Below are 17650 nucleotides of genomic sequence, written 5' to 3' on the forward strand. Positions count from 1 at the left end.
GCCCCGCCCACAGGGCATTAGCCATTGACCAGTCGGAGCTCATCGAGGTCCCGCCCTCCGGTGACGTACGCGGCGCGTGCCTCGTACGTAATACCAGGAGTTAACAACACCTGGTATTACGCACGTGCCTTCTGGTAATACCCACGTGCCTCCTGGTATTACGCACGTGCCTCCTGGTATTACGCACTTGCCTCCTGGTATTACGCACGTGCCTCCTGGTATTACGCACGTGCACGGGATGTTAACCACGTGGTTTTCCCCGGGTTCGACTTGTGTCCAACAGAGGGCGTTCACGTGATGTCATCAGGGTAGGTGTTGCATCCGACAGAGGGCGCTGCGCTGCGGTCACATGACGGTCACGTGGGATGTCATCAGCACGGCTCCCATCACGTGATTCTAACCACGTGATCTCACACAGGGTTCGAGTTGCGTTCGACAGAGGGCGCTCACGTGATGTCACACAGGGTTCGTGTTTCATCCGATAGAGGGCGCTGCGCCGCGGTCACACGATGGTCACGTGACATTATTCGAATCACTGCGCAGTAAATGCCCATTTTATTCGATAAAAAAAGGCTCCGCGTCCGACTGGGACTCGACCGTTCTACCTTCAGCTCAGAAGTCCAACACTCTACCCCCTGAGCTACGAGCACATTTTTTTTTCCAACAAAAACAAGTTTATTTACATATTGCAGCTACACGTAACATGAGTGGACACTTTCATATGTTTAGTCATTCTATTATCAAGATAAAGAGGAAAAAAAAGAGGAGGAAAAAGTCAGTCCTGGTCTACAGACCACAAGATAACACAAAACAGTCAGTCAAACAGTCAGTCCCGGTTAACAGACCAATAATAAAATAAAAGTTGTTTTTTCCCTTCCCTTCCCCTTCCCCGTTTTTTCCGCTTTTGCGAATCTCGTTGCCTGGCCGCAGCCAGCCCCCGAACGGGCCACGAAGTGTGGGCACCCTAGTTAGCCCCGCTCCTGTCCCTCCGTTGCCAGGCGCGCTGGTCCTTCAGTCGTTTTGCCTCCAGTCTATTTTTTATGTGCTGCCATTCCTTTCCTTCGTGATATTCCTCCCCCGCGGCAATGGAGAGGAGCCACCTCAGCCTTGACGTGAAGTAGTCCCACGTCGGCCTGGCGTCGGTGTGACATTCCACCATGGCAGTACGCGCCAACCAAATGGACTGCAGACCCAGCAGGACAATTGCCGGGGCTACGTCCGAATTGTCGGTACCTCCGAGGTTCAAATACTTAAAGACTGGCCACTCAATTTCAAAATGCTGCCCAAATGCCACCCTGAGTTCGTCCCAGAAGAGATACGCATTTGAGCACTCGACGAAGACGTGCTGTATCGTCTCACTCGCGCAACACAGGTCGCAGTTTGTAGACCAGGGGACGAAAACACCCCTCGCGGCCAACCACACCTTCACAGGCAGCACCTCGAGGTGGAGTCGGACGAAGAAGTCCTTAGTGGATGCCGGGACAGGGAACCTCCGCACCCGCTTGAAGAGCCCGGCTGCGCAAAGGGGAACCGTCTCCATTCTGTAGAGGGGAACTGGGAGCACGATGGCGAGTGTGTCCCAGTACAGCGTCTTGCGGCTGGCAGCAAGTAGGTATTCCCAAGAGAAGTGGACCAGGAAGAACTCCACTGAGGCGGCGATTTCTGCGTAGAACCGCAGACCCGCTCCCCTGGTGGTGCGACCTGTGGTACTGACCATCCATCTGCCGAGGTATGGGTAGCCTAGGTAATGTAGGGCACTTAAAAAGAGGGGGTCCCGCCTGTCTCTGAAGAGAAGGAAGCGCTGCACGTGGAGCTTCAGCACCACGTTCACGAGGCCCAGACCTCCGGCCGCTAAACTGAGGAAGAGGTTGCTGCGCCGCGTCCTCTCCATCGTCGACCTCCAGATAAAGCTCGCCCAGCTTCGGTGAATACGATTGGCAGTTGACTCGGGACACACGGCAGCTTGTGACCAGTAGAGTACTGCTGGATATGAAGTAGAGTTGCAGACGTACGCTCTATTAAAGAGCGATAACCGCCTGCCGAGCCACGGGGACAGCTTCGCCTGAATGGCGTTGGTCTTCTGACGCCACTTTTCCACCGTGAGCCCACGTTCTCCAATCGGCGCTCCCAGGTAGCTATCAACCGTTGTTCTCCATTCGATGTCTGCGAAGATTGTGGGCGTTGTGGCCCAATCCCCCAGCCAAGCACCGATGGACTTCCGCCGGTTGACCTCTGCTCCAGACGCTTGGGAGAACACCGCGACGTGCTGCAGAGCAGCCTCGACCTGAGCCTTGGAGGTGCAAATCAAAGCCACATCATCGGCGTAAGCCAGGAGCTTCACGTGTTGATCGCCCATCTGCAGTCCTTGTATGGTTGTGTCTCGGATGATGGCCCGGCAGAGGGGCTCCAGTTGTAGGGCGAAGAGTATGGGAGAGAGCGGGCAGCCCTGTCGCACCGAGCGGCCTATCGGTATTGAGCGCCCTTTATCGCCATTGACGAGAAGTCTCGTCGATATGTCTCGGTAGCAGAGGCCCACCCAGTCCGACATTCCGTCCCCGACCTCACATTTCTTCAGCACAGCCCTTAGGAACTCGTGGGACACCCGGTCAAAGGCTTGGCTCATGTCGAGTTGAAGGACCGCCAAAGGCTGGTGTCCCTCACCACTTGCCTCCCTGACGATACGCATGGCGTGGAGGTTTCGCGCTATGGAACGCCCCCGTAGACCGTAAGCTTGATGGTCGCCCACCACGCACCGAAGTCCAAGATCCAACCTTCTCGCCAAAATTTTGGCAAGAATTTTGTAGTCCCCACAGAGAAGACTGATGGGCCTGTAGTCCGTCACTGCTGGGTCGGAGCTGTTGCCTGCCTTTTTCGGGATGAGCACCGTAAGACTTTCCCTCATGGACGGAGGGAGAAGCTTTCGCTGAAAGATATCTTGGTATACCTCTACCAGAATGGGGCAGAGGAGGTCCGCATACCTTTTGTAGAACTCTGCGCCGATTCCATCCGGTCCGGGCGCTTTGTTGCCGGACAGCTTCTTGATGGCTCGCCGTACCTCAGCCTCCCTGATTGGGGCGTTTATTAAGTCTTTTATATCATCCGGGACGGCGGCAAGCTCTTGGAGGTACTTGTGGTGGGTACTGGCATCGCATTCCTGCTTACTAAAAAGTCTTTTGTAGTGCGATTCAAACGCTGCCGCCACCTCTTCCTGCCCGCTCACCAGGTGGCCTTCCTACCGCACATTGGAGATGTGGTTTGCCTGCGCGCGCTTCCTTTCGAAGGTCCGGAAAATCTTAGTGGGCTGGGTCTCGCTTTCCAGGTTTAGCTCTCGGCTCCTCACCTGGGCGCCCCGCAACCTTTCCTCCATCATCTCCTGCAGGCGTGTCTTGCAGTATCGAATGTCCTCAGCGAAGGTGCCAGGCCTCTTCTCCTCTTCCTCGAGTATGATGCGGAGTGTGCCCGTCAGAGCCTGCTCTTCCTGCCTGGCCTCGGTTGCCCTGGTGTGTGAGAAGGCCTCGGCAAGCTCTCGCAGCTCTTCTTTGAAGGCCTCCCACGTGCAGGCGTCCACCACCCTCCCGAAGTTCTCCAGGCGTTGCTGCACCCTCGCTGAGAACTCCTGGCTGTCTAGGATGGCCATGCTCATTTTCCAGGACCCTCTCCCACGACGCTTAGTCGCCACGTCGCTTTTCAGCTCGGTGGTGACGAGGCCGTGATCCGAGAAGGGCACCATCTTGACGCTGTAAGAGGAAGCCCCTGCAAGAAGTCCGCCGGAAACGTAAAGGCGATCTAGCCTTGCGTGGGACCCTCCCTGCCATCTCGTGTAACGCGGCATGAATCCCGGGAACCCAGAAGTGACGTCCACCAGGTCGTTGTCTCGTAGTACGTCGCGAAGCGTAGTAGCACTGCTGTCTTTCCCGGTAACACCACCGGCCCTGTCTGTAGAGCTGAGAACGCAGTTGAAATCTCCCCCGAGCACGATGTCCCCAGGGGTGTCCAACATGTGCCTCATCGTCTCGAAGAAAACCCGTCGCTCGCTTAGGCTGTTCGGAGCATACACCGAGATAAACCGTATTAGTTGGTCACCGATGAGGCAGTCCGCCGTCGCGCAGCGCCCATCGTCGCCCAGGTCCCGGTCCACAACGGCGATGTCCCCCCGCTTCCGCACGAGCACCGCCGTTCCCCCAGAAAACCTCGTTGTGAGCGTGTGGATACAGTAAAAATCGTGCCCGAAGGCACGCACGAACGACTTGGCCATCTCTGGCGTCGATAACTTTGTCTCTTGAATGAAAGCGATATCTACCATTTCCCTATTTAGTAGATCGAGGAGCCACTGTTTCCGCTTCCAGGCGATCAAGCTGACCAGCACATTGCTTCCGAGCACATTGCTTCCGAGACCGCTTAACTCTTCATAGTTGTCCGTGTGTGCAATTCAGTTCACGTGATTTCCCGCGCGCTACTTGACTTTTGTAATGCGGTTAAAAAACAGGATGCGTCGTTACCGCAGGTCATGTGTCAATGGTCGTGTGACGTTGATCGTCTTGGTTCGTCACCACGGCTCCCATCACGTGATATTAACCACGTGATTTTCCCCGGTTTCGAGTTGCGTTCGACAGAGGACGCTCACATGATGTTCTCACAAGGTCCGTGTTTTCCCCTGGGTTTGAGTTACGTCCGACAGAGGGAGCTCACGTGATGTCACACAGGGTTCGTGTTGAATCCGACAGAGGGCGCTGCGCCGCGGTCACATGATGGTCACGTGACATTATTTGAATCGCTGCGCGGTAAACGACTTTTATTCGCTAAAAAAAAAGGCTCTGCGGCGGCTGGGGATCGACCTTGTGTCCAGGAGCCCGACATTCTACCCCCTGAGCTAGGAGCACATTACTTCCTAGAGGGCTTAACTCTTCGTAGTTGTCCGTGTGTGTGCAAATCAGATCACGTGTTTTCCTGGCACTTGGCTTTTGTAATACGGGTAAAAAAACAGGATGCGTCATTGCCGCATGTCATGTGTCTACGGTCGCGTGACGCGTTGCTCGTATTGCTATCACGTGATTTCGCGCGCGCGCAATTGAAACGGTGTTCGCGACCTCGTAGCCTCGGGAATGGCTTTCGTAATCTGGTTGAAAAAAAAACAAAAAAACAACCCTCCACGGTATTTGAACGCGTCATTGCTCCAGGTCATGTGACGAAGCCTATATATATACATTTCCGTCATGCAGGAAGCAGTCTAGACAGGTCTCGATATGTCTCGAGAGCTCAGAATCTTACTTTCTTTTTTCATATGCAAATGAAATGCAGTTTTTCGACGCTCCGCTCGTTCGCTTTTATTTATTCAGCTGTCGCAGTCGGGCTCGGAACGTCACTTGTGGGCCGGAGGTCGTAACCGACAATATGCTCGTGCGTGAACGTCTCGATGGCTGCGAAGAGGAACACACTCAATGGAGCGATGTCGAAGCCTGCGCTGCACATCGAAAAGCAAACAACAACTTCTTCGTGTCTGCGTTGGATCTGCTGGTGGACCTCGTCATTTTTGGCAAGTTCGTTCCATATGAAGTGGACCCCGTTGTGTTCAGGATAATAGCCCAGGTCTACGAGAGCTACAAGGGGCGGGACAAGGTGTGGGAATCGCACGAGCAGCCCTTTATGCTCTTATCCCATTGGTCGGGCAAGGTGTTGACCAAAGTTACCGCATCGGAGACGACGGACGTGGTGGAATTCATCGCGGATACGCTGAAGACCATCAAACGCGCGATGCATTGTAAGCACCACATCGAAGCCACCTACATCCATTGCCTGGCCACCGACCTTCTTCGATATCGCCTGATTAACGGGGGTACTCTAGACTCGTGGAAATAAAAATAACTAACCCTATAGGAGGACTGCGTGTGTGTGTCTCTCTCTCTTACGATTGCTAAAGAAAAGACTGGACCCTGATAGCGGTCCGGTCAGTCTGCTATCGACCTACGTACAGATCGGTCCGGAAGAAGCGAAATGAGGGATGAGTTTTACGTGAATCTATTATCAAATGCCTCGTCGGACATTTTTCACAACAATAGTTTGAGCAAGTTCAGGGTACAATTGTCTCAACCTATTATATTAAACGAACCGTATGAGGTAGCCCTAGAAGAACTTAACTTACCATTTAACATCAAGAATGTGACGAGCCCATCTAACGAGCTGTACTTGGTCAGGCCTACGGATGTCGGGAAAGCGGAAGGCACCAAAAAGCTCCGAATACAGTCAAAGCAAGACTTTATCGCGCTGGTGAAAAGTGCCCTGCAAGAGCTCTTTGGTCCCAAGACGAGCTTCGAGCGAAAAGGAAAATGTTACTCTTTAAGCTTCCAGAGAAACAACGCACTGCGCATGTCCCCTACATTGTTGAAAAAACTCGGATTTCCAGAGATCGTTTTTGGAACAGGTCAGCCCGTGCAAGGCAGCCCCGTGGAGGAAGATACATTCAATCGGGAGGTCGACGTAGAGTTGACGAGGGTTAAGCACGTGATGACTCAGGATCGAATTGAGATCTTCGAGGGCTTCTACGAATCGCCAGAAGATCTCATTAACGCGATAAACAGCGCGTACCAGTCTCATCTTAAGCTCAATTCCTCAAAAATATTGCTTCGTTATAATCCATATATCAAAGTAGTAGAGTTACAGTTGCACCACAGTGGCTACATCCTAATCAACGCTCACTTATCCCACATGCTTGGCTTTGGTCAGAAAAGCGTGTACACTTCCTTCTCGGTGGCAGACCGTGATGTCATATTATTTCCCAGCAATTACATGTTTACCTATTGCGATATCATAGAAGCGGAGCACGTCGGTGACGTGAAAGCTCCTATCTTGAGAGTCGTCCCATTCGTAGTGTCAAAACGTAACGAAATGATATCGCATTCTTTCAATCTACCGCAATATAAGAAGGTGATCGTAAAAGAAGTTAGCACCATTTGTCTCGAGCATGTTGGCAAGAGAGGAAGCTACATCCCATTTCTGGACGGATCGAGTCGCGTTGCAGCCACTCTTCATTTTAGAAAATGCACGTAAAGTCCCCACCGTGTTGTTTAGAACATTTCTCGGGTTCCGGAGAAAGACCGCTGCCGCATTTTGTGTCCGGGCCCCTGTTCCAAGTTGGGAGCGGACTACTGTCGGACATTTATCAGAGGCTATCGCCAGTGTTTACAAAGCGAGTGGCCCCTTACCTGGGTCGAAAACTAGTGTCCACGGGTAGAGATATCGCAGAGCGAATGAGGCAGGGTTCCTCGCTGAAGGACGCCGTAAAGAAGGGAATTGGCCGCACCTATCGAAGCACCAGAGACGAGTTTCTCCAAAAGCTGCAGTCTGGCGGAGGGCATAAAAGAAAGGCGTCCAGCCAGTGCTGTTCACTTTCTGGACGACAAAAGAAACGAAAGGTCGTGCATGACTTTTTCGATACTTAAAAAAAAAAAAAAAAAAAAATGACGGGCGATATTTTTACCCTACACGAGCGTTCCTGTCTGTGCACTAGCGGAAAGCCCGATCTGTTCTCTCTTCCGCCTACGTCTTTTGCTTTGGAAAAGTCCGAATATATCGAATTCTTTCCGGTCGCCACGACAACACCCACTTATGTCTTAGAATTTCACGTTCCGTCTCTAGGACCTCACTTCTACGATCTGAAATCAAGCTTCCTGCACATCCAGACAAAAATCGCGCGAGCCAATGGCGATCCCGCGAGCACCACCGCCTTGGACGGAACTGTCACGCACGATAAGGTCATACCGGTTCAGGCATTTGGAAGCTCCCTTTTTCAATACTTACACGTGTATCTGAGCCAGACTTTGGTGAGCCAGTACGAAAATTATGCATATCGTTCTTATCTCGATATCCTCCTGCACGCAAACCAGGTCAGTAGGGATCACTCTCTTTCTGCGATGTTGTACGAAAAAGACCCGGTAAATACGTCCGAAAAGCTCGAACTTCCCGCCGAGGCCAAGGGCCTTATGGAACGTTTTAAACGAACCGAAGGAAGTACGCTCTGTGATTTGTTTTTTCCTCTTATGAGTCAAATATGTCACCAGGACAAGCTTCTCTTGAACGGGGTGGATATTCGCATCGTGCTGCGGCAAAATACCGAAGATTTCAGGCTCTTTGCCACTTCGACGGTTCCCCAGAAACACGTCGTCCAACTTCCTCGCATTGTGCTCTACATTCGACGCGTGCCAGTGGCCCCGACAGTGCTTGTGGGCATCGAAAGACGTCTGCAGTCCTCTCCCGCGACTTATCTACTACGTGGGGTGGAGATCAAGACCAGAACCGTTTCGCCCGGTGTGTCGCACATTGTCCTCGACGATCTGTATCCGCATCGAGTGCCGTCAAAGCTCCTCGTCGCTTTCGTGAAGAGCGAGGCGTTTCAGGGAAGTCGCGGGCACGACCCCTTCAAGCTCGAACACTTCAACCTGAAAACGGCGGTCCTGGACGTGGGTGGCTGCCAGCAGACGGAGCAGTTTGACTTTGCTCAAGATCTGTACATGAAGGCCTATATGAGCTTCCAACACCGCCTCAATCGAAGAGACGTCCCCTACTCTAAAGGTGCCTTCTCGAAAGACTCCTTTCTGCTCTACTATATTTTGACTCCAAACAGGGAAGAGCAGAGTCTTTGTCCAATCTCCACGGCGAACGTGAGACTCACCTTGACCTTCAAGCAAGATCTAACTAAAGCCATCACCACTCTCTTTATGTCAGAAACGCCTCGCGTCCTGGAAATTGACAAGAGAAACGTCAAGTTTGCCGGCTGAAATGGAAGAGCACGAATTTTACCCAATGTTCGCGGGAAATCATTGCACGCGTCTCTGGTTTCGTGGCACGTTCGCGTGCGACGAGATTGGTCAAGAGACAGCGTCACCCGGTCTTTACGTAGTGAATACGGCACCGAGGTCTTCGTTCGGTGAACACTGGGTTCTTTTCTACGCACGCCCAAAGGACAAGGCAATTAGTTATTTTGACAGTTTCGGAATGATTCCGATTCACGGGGAATTTTACGACTTCATCGGAGACGCAGCGGCTTTCTTCTACTCCAAGAGAAGAATTCAAGGGACTCTCTCGCACACGTGCGGACTTTATTGTCTATACGTGGGTGCGCGCCTGTGTTGCGGTGTACCGCTCCGCAAATGCATCCAAGCTTTCTCGTCGAGCGACTACCGACGGAACGACACTCACATTTCCATACTCGTGCGCAAGCAATTTCCTTCTCCCGCTTTAAAGCTCTCCTGCTGCTCCGCTCTCTAACCTGATTTTTTTAAATAAAGACCAAAAAAAAAAAAGGACACAAAGCGAGGATATATCTTTTTCCGAGCTCTCGAGTCACGTGCAAACATGTCTAGACTTGTTCCTGTTAGGTTGTATCCCGCGGTCAGCTCCGAGCTTGGGGAGCATCCGCTTTTTCTTTTTATCGGTTATCCTTCGTTGGGTAAACATTGTGATTTGGGTATACGTTCGCCGCATCGCTATAAACCGCACTGTTGCGACGCGTGTGAGCATTTATCGTGCCGCAAAAGCCGCGCGAGTCTCCCGCCGCGCGGGAATGTGCTTCGCGCGAGTACTTAGAAACGTGTCTGCGATGCCTTCTTTTCATTCGTTTACGAGCTTAGCATGCATGGTCATGTCTTCGGGCCTGGACAAATTTCGTTTCCAAACGCCGGCGTCAATCACGATGATTGGATCCTCTAAATCGGGCAAAAGCACGTACATTCGCAAATTGTTGCGATTTAGAAGAGAAATGTTCGACAAAGAGTTTCACGTCGTCTACTACGTCTACGTGTTTCCCCGGAGCTGGTTTTCGGGCACGAGCGGGGTCATTTTCACCAAGGAGATCCCGCAAAATTTAGACCCCGAAAGAGACTCGCTGATCATATTCGACGACTTTCTCGCCAATCGAACGAAGCTCAAAGACATTTGTGAATATTTTATCGGAGCTGCTCATCACTATAATGCTTCGGTCATTTTCATCACGCAGAACATGTTCCTCCAAGACGCGTACTTCCGAACAATAAGCCTAAATTCTTCGGCCTTGTTTATATTCCGTTCGGTTAGGATTGCCGATCAGATCCAAGTGCTATCCCGACAGCTCTTTGGGGCTAGCAGGGGGCAGCTTCTACCTCGTATATATTCGGACGCGTGTAGAACGCCGTTCAGTTACATTCTGATCGACCTACCGCAAACTTGTCCCGATAATTTCCGTGTGAGGGCAAAAATCTTGCCGGACGAGGGTCCGGAAGTCGTGTACGACACGTCCTAATGAAACGCATCGCCAAGCACGCAAGATTCTTGCACCTGTTGTCGGAAGCCAAATCGTGTAAGCAAAGGGAATCACAACTACGTCACGCCAAGGAGGAGCATCTGAAAGCAATTAGGGAAATTTGTTTAAACCTGTGCGCCGGAAACCTCCCTCTCTCCGCGGATATAAAAAAGAAAGTGAAGAGATTTGCACCCGTTATACGGTCACTGGGAAATCGAAAAGACACGCACAAGAACGTAAGAAAGACGCTGGTATTGAAGGGAGGTTTCCTACCCCTGATCCTTCCTGCTCTCCTAGGCGTCATATCGACGATCGGGGGAAGAGCCATCGCAAAGGCTATCGGGGTCTGAGAAGTATAAAAAAGTACCATTTCATACCTTACAGAGAGAACATTCCCGAGATTCTGAAAGAAGACGACGAACCGGACGGCATCAAGCTAAAGAAAAGAATTCAAACGCTACACAAAATGTTACGTCCGTACACGTCGAATGAGAATAGCGCACACAGTGAAGAAGTTAGAGCGACACCCATTAGCAGGGAAGAACGGACAACGCAGACGAGCGAGCGTGGGGACGACCCTTCCGTCATAGTCAATTACTTGAGCAAAACATACCGGCAAAAGGGTCGATCGCTTCTGAGGCTACTGGAACCGGTGCTCACCTGGGACCCGCAAACCTTGGAAATCTCGATCGAGAAAAACCTCTACAGGGATCCAACATTGTGGACTTGGTTTCCTCTTTAGTTTCACGTTCAAAGAAACTGCCAGTTCCGACTCATTTCGATCGCGTCACCAGGTTATTGGTCAAAGAGAACCTGCCAGTGACCATCGTGAATCACGATCGGTTTAAAAGAAGAACCCTCAAAGCGCGGGCGACCATTCGTCGAGGTGCGCCTTCTTCCTCGGTCACTTCGCCGAAGCGCCTTCGTACCGCTTCCCCGGAGCAGCGGAGTGCAGGATCACCGACCCCATCGCCGACCGAACCGGCTCCTGCTGATCCTGCTCCTATCGCACCACCTCGTGCCTCGCAGCGCCTGGTCGAGAGAACATGGAAGAAATTCTAGACAAGGACTACTTTAACGACGAGGAAATTCCTTCCGCTTTTCACCCACGACACCGAGGGAAAGTCGAGACGCTCCTCGCCGCGATTTCATCGGTAATTGCCTACACCCCCGAGGGAACGCTGGTGGTTCACGGAGAGCCGCTCGAGGGATCCAACATTGTAGACCTAGTGCACTACGAGCTGTACAACAGGTAGCCTCCTTGGATGAGAGGCGCAGTTTCCTCTCTCATCAATTGTCACCTAAACCTGAGTGCGTTTCGAGCTCGACACTACCGACCAACAAAGCGGTGCGCCCAGAAAGCATGTCTTCGTCACAAAAGAAGGGGAGCAAAGCCGTCTACTACGAAGCAAGTCGTCCAGCCTCTTTTGGTGGAATCAACAGGCTCGCACGACATACGGGACGAAGAACGGCGGAAAAGTTTCTAGAATGATGGGACGCATATACGCTGTTCAGGGAAACCAAGCGCCCTCGCGTCTATCGCAAAACGCTATCCTTGGGACTTCGAGACGTCTATCAAGCTGACCTAGTGGAAATTCAAAAAATTGCCAAATACAATGATGGAAAACGATACATTTTGTTTGTGATCGATACGTTCTCACGATTTCTCACCGTCGTCCCCATAGCTCGAAAGACGGGAGAGGAGGTTGTCCGGGCGTTGAAAATTGTCTTTCGCAAAATGGGGAAAAGCAAGCGTTTATGTACGAATCGTGGTGGTGAATTTTACGGAAGATTGGTCCTCTCGTTTCTGGAGAAAAACGGCATTAAACTATACACCGTGAATTCGAAGCAAAAGGCTTCGATAGTGGAACGCGTACAACGCACCATAATGAGTCGGGTTTACAAGTACTTTGAGTATGCACGAACCAAACGATTAATTGAAATCCTCTCGGAAATCGTGAAATCTTATAATTTTAGCCATCACAGGACATTGAACGCTGGGCCGGTTGACGTTACCCCACAAAACCAAACCGAATTTTTTTTTCACTTGTTCCCCGATCCCGGTCGCGTGAAAATACCTAAACTTCGCGTGGGTGAGCATGTGCGCATCTCCAAAGACCGTCACGTTCTCCTGAAGAAGTACAAGCAGTCGTTCACGGACAAGGTGTTCATCGTGGACCGAATTCGATTAGGTGTGCCCAATACCTATCACCTAGTCGATATGGTGAGAAAAGAGCCCGTTCTCGGCTCTTTTTACGAGGCCGAACTACAGCGCGTTTCCCTGGCCGAAAACAAGAGCTGGATCGTCAAGAAGGTTTTGAGACGCCGACGTGCGCCCCATCTGCAATACCTCGTAAAATGGAGTGGCTACGGCACCTCGCACAACAGTTGCGTTAATGCGAACGATTTTGAACAATAAAGGCGATAAAGAAAAAAAACTTTTCGTGTCCTTTACGCGATGCGTCGAGCCTCGTGGGCTCTGTGCATATCGCAATACACAAACACGTAGCGACTTTTCTCATTTTTTATTCAAAAATTTTGACAGGAGCAATATGGCTTCGCGATCGAGATTTATTCCGTACAGCGAGGCTTTCCATCCTCCGATCAGTCGCCGAATTTGATAGACGTTCAGAGGACATCTTCGGAGGTACATGGACTCGAGCGAATAAAAGGCGTTTACCGCGCAGCGATTCAAATAATGTCACATGACCATCATGTGACCGCGGCGCAGCGCCCTCTATCGGATGAAACACGAACCCTGTGTGACATCACGTGAGCGCCCTCTGTCGGACGCAACTCGAACCCTGTATGAGATCACGTGGTTAGAATCACGTGATGAGAGCCGTGGTGACGAACCAAGACGATCAACGTCACACGACCATGGACACATGACCTGCGGTAACGACGCATCCTGTTTTTTAACCGCATTACAAAAGTCAAGTAGCGCGCGGGAAATCACGTGATCTGAATTGCACACATGGGCAACTACGAAACGTTAAGCGGTCAGGGGGTAGATTGTTGGACTTCTGAGCTGAAGGCAGAGCGGTCGAGTCCCAGTCGGCCGCGGAGCCTTTTTATCGAATAAAAGGGGCATTTACCGCGCAGCGATACGAATAATGTCACATGACCACCATGTGACCGCGGCGCAGCGCCCTCTATCGGATGAAACACGAACCCCGTGTGACATCACGTGAGCGCCCTCTGTTTAACGCATTTCGAACCCCGTGTGAGATCACGTGGTTAGAATCAAGTGATGGGAGCCGTGCTGATGACATCCCACTTGACCGTCATGTGACCGCAGCGCAGCGCCCTCTTTCGGATGCAACACCAACCCTGATGACATCACGTGAGCGGCCTCTGTCGGACACAACTCGAACCCGGGGAAAATCACGTGGTTAGCATCACGTGCACGTGCGTAATACAGGAGGCACGTGCGTAATACCAGGAGGCATGTGCGTAATACCAGGAGGCACGTGCGTAATACCAGGTGAGTACTGTCTGTGGTGTGTACTGGTGTGTATGGTCTGTTTTCTACAATTTTGGAGGTGACCAGTTTTGAGTGGGATGTTGTTGTGCGCTGTTGTCCTGTTCATTGTGAGGACACAAAAGAGTTGCTTGAAGCTTTGTGAGGCATATCTTCTGCTAGAACCTTTTCACTTGGAAACGTTGGGAGTGTCCGCTTCTTTTGTGATAGAGTGGAACCTGTAAAGTCACGGTGCAAAGGACAAGTCGTATGTGATTGGTTGTTGACGACGAGAACGAACTATATAAGAGGAAGTTGTTGAAATAAACGTGTAGCTGAGTTTGAGACCTGTCTGTTTTTTTTTGTTACTTGTGCTTTTCAAAAAAAAACAGTATCAGGGTAAACGACGAAATGGTTTTCAACAGCCGCTTGAAACGGTAGGCGTCCTCAAAGAAGTGGTGGGTTTTGGTGCCTACCAAATGTTGGAAGACGAAGAAGTACGAAGCTGTTCGTGCCAGCCAAAAAGAACCTTTATGGTCACAGTCTTGCGCTTATATACTTTTCTAAAGTCGCCACCAGCGACATCTATTGTTCAAACTAGCACTAGGGTGGCGACCCCTACATCTCCCATCCTGGACACTTACTCTTCTAGTTACAACATATTTACAAATTCAGCCGTCTCGGTGGCTTGATGCAGCGTCCATGGCGTGTCCTCAACACACCGTCTTGGAAGGGCGCCGAATCCCGACGGGGGGTTGCATGTTCCTCTTGCGGCGGCTCCGCCGGATCATCAGCTGCTGGATGTAATTCTGAGGATGGTCTTGACTCAGGCAGTGAAGGCTGCTCATCCGGTGTCTTCTCTGTCTGTGTCTTGTCTGATGGCGAAAAGCGCACAAGATGACGGCGGTTCCGCTGAAGAACGCCGCTAAGCGTCTCCACGACGTACGAACGTGGACGTTGGGCTGGGCTGAGGACTCGGGCTTGGCAGTTTGCATCAGTCACCCAGACCGTATCACCTGGCTGCAGAGGGCTCAAGGGACTGGCGCTGTGCCGGCGATGGAAATCACGAGCCTGGCGGGTCTTTTCCCTTGCGTCCTGTGCTTTGAAACTCTGGTGGTTTGGTTGAACAGGTGTAAGATTTTTGGGCAGCGCAGGAAGTCGTGTCTGGAGACGTCGACCCATTAGAAGCTGCGCGGGTGACACGCCCGTGACTCCAGGAGTGTCTCGGAAGGTTAGGAGCGCCAGGTACAAGTCGTCAGCCTTCTTGAGGAGATCCTTTACCGTGCGTACTATGCGTTCCACCTCGCCGTTACTTTGCGGGTAACGCGGGCTGCTTGTCTCGTGCCTGAATCCATACAGGCGAGCAAAGTCCGTGAATTCCTGACAGGAAAACTGGGGTCCATTGTCGGTCCTGATCACATCAGGAATGCCATGACGAGCGAAACAGCTCTTGACTGCCGCGATGACTGCCGACGCTGACGTGGAGCCTAGGGAGACCACTTCCGGGAACCGGGAGTAATAATCTACTACAAGGACGTAGTCGCGTTTTTTTAACTGGAACAAGTCGATGCCCAGACGCTGCCACGGTCGGTCGGGTGTCGGTGTTGAAATAAGTGGCTCTGGGTGCACCACCCTTGTCTCAGCACATTTGGCGCAGTTGTTGACCAAATCCTCGATGTGGAGGGTACAGTTGGGTCACCAGATGCTCTCCCTAGCTCGCTCTTTGCAGCGCCGCTGTACTTGATGGCCTTCGTGTAGCAGGGCCAGGATGTTGTGACGCAGAGCGGCAGGGATTACAGGGCGAAAGTCTAAAAGAAGTAGACCATCGGAGACTGTCAGTCTTCCTCTTTCTTTCCGGTAGGGCACTAGGTTGGGAGAGAGCTTTCTTTTGTCCGGCCACCCCTCCTGGCAGTAGCGGGCGACTGAGGTACACTCTGAGTCTTCCGTCTGTCGCTGACGAACTTCTTCTAGCCGGTTAGCGATTGTAGGGGGAAAGCCCTTGACGACTTCACTGACAAAAAGCTCGATAGATCGTGCCGTCGACGGAGGATGTTCGTTACATGGCGCCCGGGAAAGTGTGTCTGTCGTGGCCAGAAGCTTGCCTGGCACGTGTTTCAGGTCGAACTGGTAGCGCATCAACTTTATACGCATACGCTGAACCCTGGGTGGCAACAAGTCGAGATCTTTTCCCCCGAGCAGGACGACGAGAGGCAAGTGATCTGTCTCAACGGTGAAGCTTAGCCCGCGCAGGTACTGGTCAAACCGAAGCACGGCCCATGTCACGGCGAGAGACTCCTTTTCGGTTTGGCTGTAGTGCCGTTCTGTAGGTGTAAGTGACCTTGACGCGAAGGCTACAGCCCGACGCTCACCCGAACGTTGCTTTTGCAGAAGTACCGTTCCTAGGCCGAAGGAACTAGCGTCGGCTGATACTGTTGTTCTGTACGCAGTATGATACCGTGCGACGCAGAGGTCGGAGGAGAGTAGCTGCCTCAGCTTGGAGAAGGCAGACTCCTGGGCAGGGCCCCAGGTCCATACGGCGTTCTTGTGCAGCAACGCCCTCATCGGCTCTGTCACATCTGAAATGTGTGGCAGGAAGCGACCGATGTGGTTTACAATACTCAAAAGGCGACGGACGCCTGCGACGTCGTCTGGCGGAGTCATGGCTTGGATTGCCGCCACCTTGTCGGGATCTGAAGAAATACCTTGGGCCCCGACGACTACCCCGAGAAACTTCACACTGTTGGTAGCGAACGAGCATTTTTCGCGGTTCAGCGTGACTCCCGCCTTAGACAGCCGGCCAAGGACTTCCCGGAGACGGCGGTCATATTCCAAGCGGGTTTTGCCAAAAACCAGAATGTCGTCTATCATGTTCGCGACGCCCGCTTGGCCTTCCAGAATCCGGGACATCTGCCGTTGGAAATACTCTGGGGCAGAGGCGATTCCGAACGGCAGCCGCAGGAAGCAGTACCGGCCAAAAGGGGTTATGAACGTCGTATACTCTTGCGACTTGGGGGACAGCTTGACTTGGTGGAAGCTTGACGTCGCATCCAATTTGGAGAAAACAGTGGCATCCCCCAGCAACCCAAGACATTGTTCCACTGTGGGTAGCAGGTGGCGTTCTCGCAGAATCACCTTGTTGAGGCGAGTTAAGTCGACGCACCGCCTGTAGCCACCGGAAACCTTGGGGACGACCACCAACCCGGCGCACCAGTCCGTTGGTGTGTCGACGCGGCGAATCACTCCGTCAGCCTCAAGCTTGTCCAACTCTGCTTTGACAACATCATGAAGCGGCAGAGGAATGCGTCTTGGCACACTCAGGGAAAATGGCGTAGCGCCTGGTTGCAAGCGGATCGTGTACTCTCCCTGGAGTGTCCCTAGACCGCGGAAGAGCTTAGGGTCTAGGTACAAGTCTCCTGAAGGCTCCGAAGGCCGCGAAACATGGTCAAGAAACTTGCAAACCCCCAAGGCCTGGATTGCAGGGAAGCCCAACACTGGAATAGTCTCTGTTGCCAGTACGTACAGCAGTTGCTTGACTGACTTGCCGTGCCACGACAAGGTTGCAAAGAAAGTGCCCAGGACTTGCAGACTGTTGTTGCCAGGGCCTTTTAACTCGCCCTCTGGCTTCTGGAACTTGGAACGAACACCAGGAAATGTGCTGGGCACGACTGAAACTTCCGCGCCGGAGTCCACTTTGAACGAAAGTGTGTGGCCATCGACGAGCACGTCGAGGAACTTCGCGTTCTGACGCTCCTCAGCCACAGCGTGTAGCTCGATGGAGTTGGCTGAAGTTTTTGGAGGTTTCGATGATTTCGGTGCCGACTTCTCAGAAGCTCGCTTTTTCTTGAGGCAAACTGCTTCGAAATGGCCAGTCTTGCGGCAAAAGTTGCAGGATGCACGGCGAGCCGGGCAGTCAGTGC

This window comes from Ixodes scapularis, unplaced genomic scaffold (assembly GCF_016920785.2).
Source record: "Ixodes scapularis isolate PalLabHiFi unplaced genomic scaffold, ASM1692078v2 PGA_scaffold16__2_contigs__length_2301149, whole genome shotgun sequence".
Classification (NCBI taxonomy): Eukaryota; Metazoa; Arthropoda; class Arachnida; order Ixodida; family Ixodidae; genus Ixodes; species Ixodes scapularis.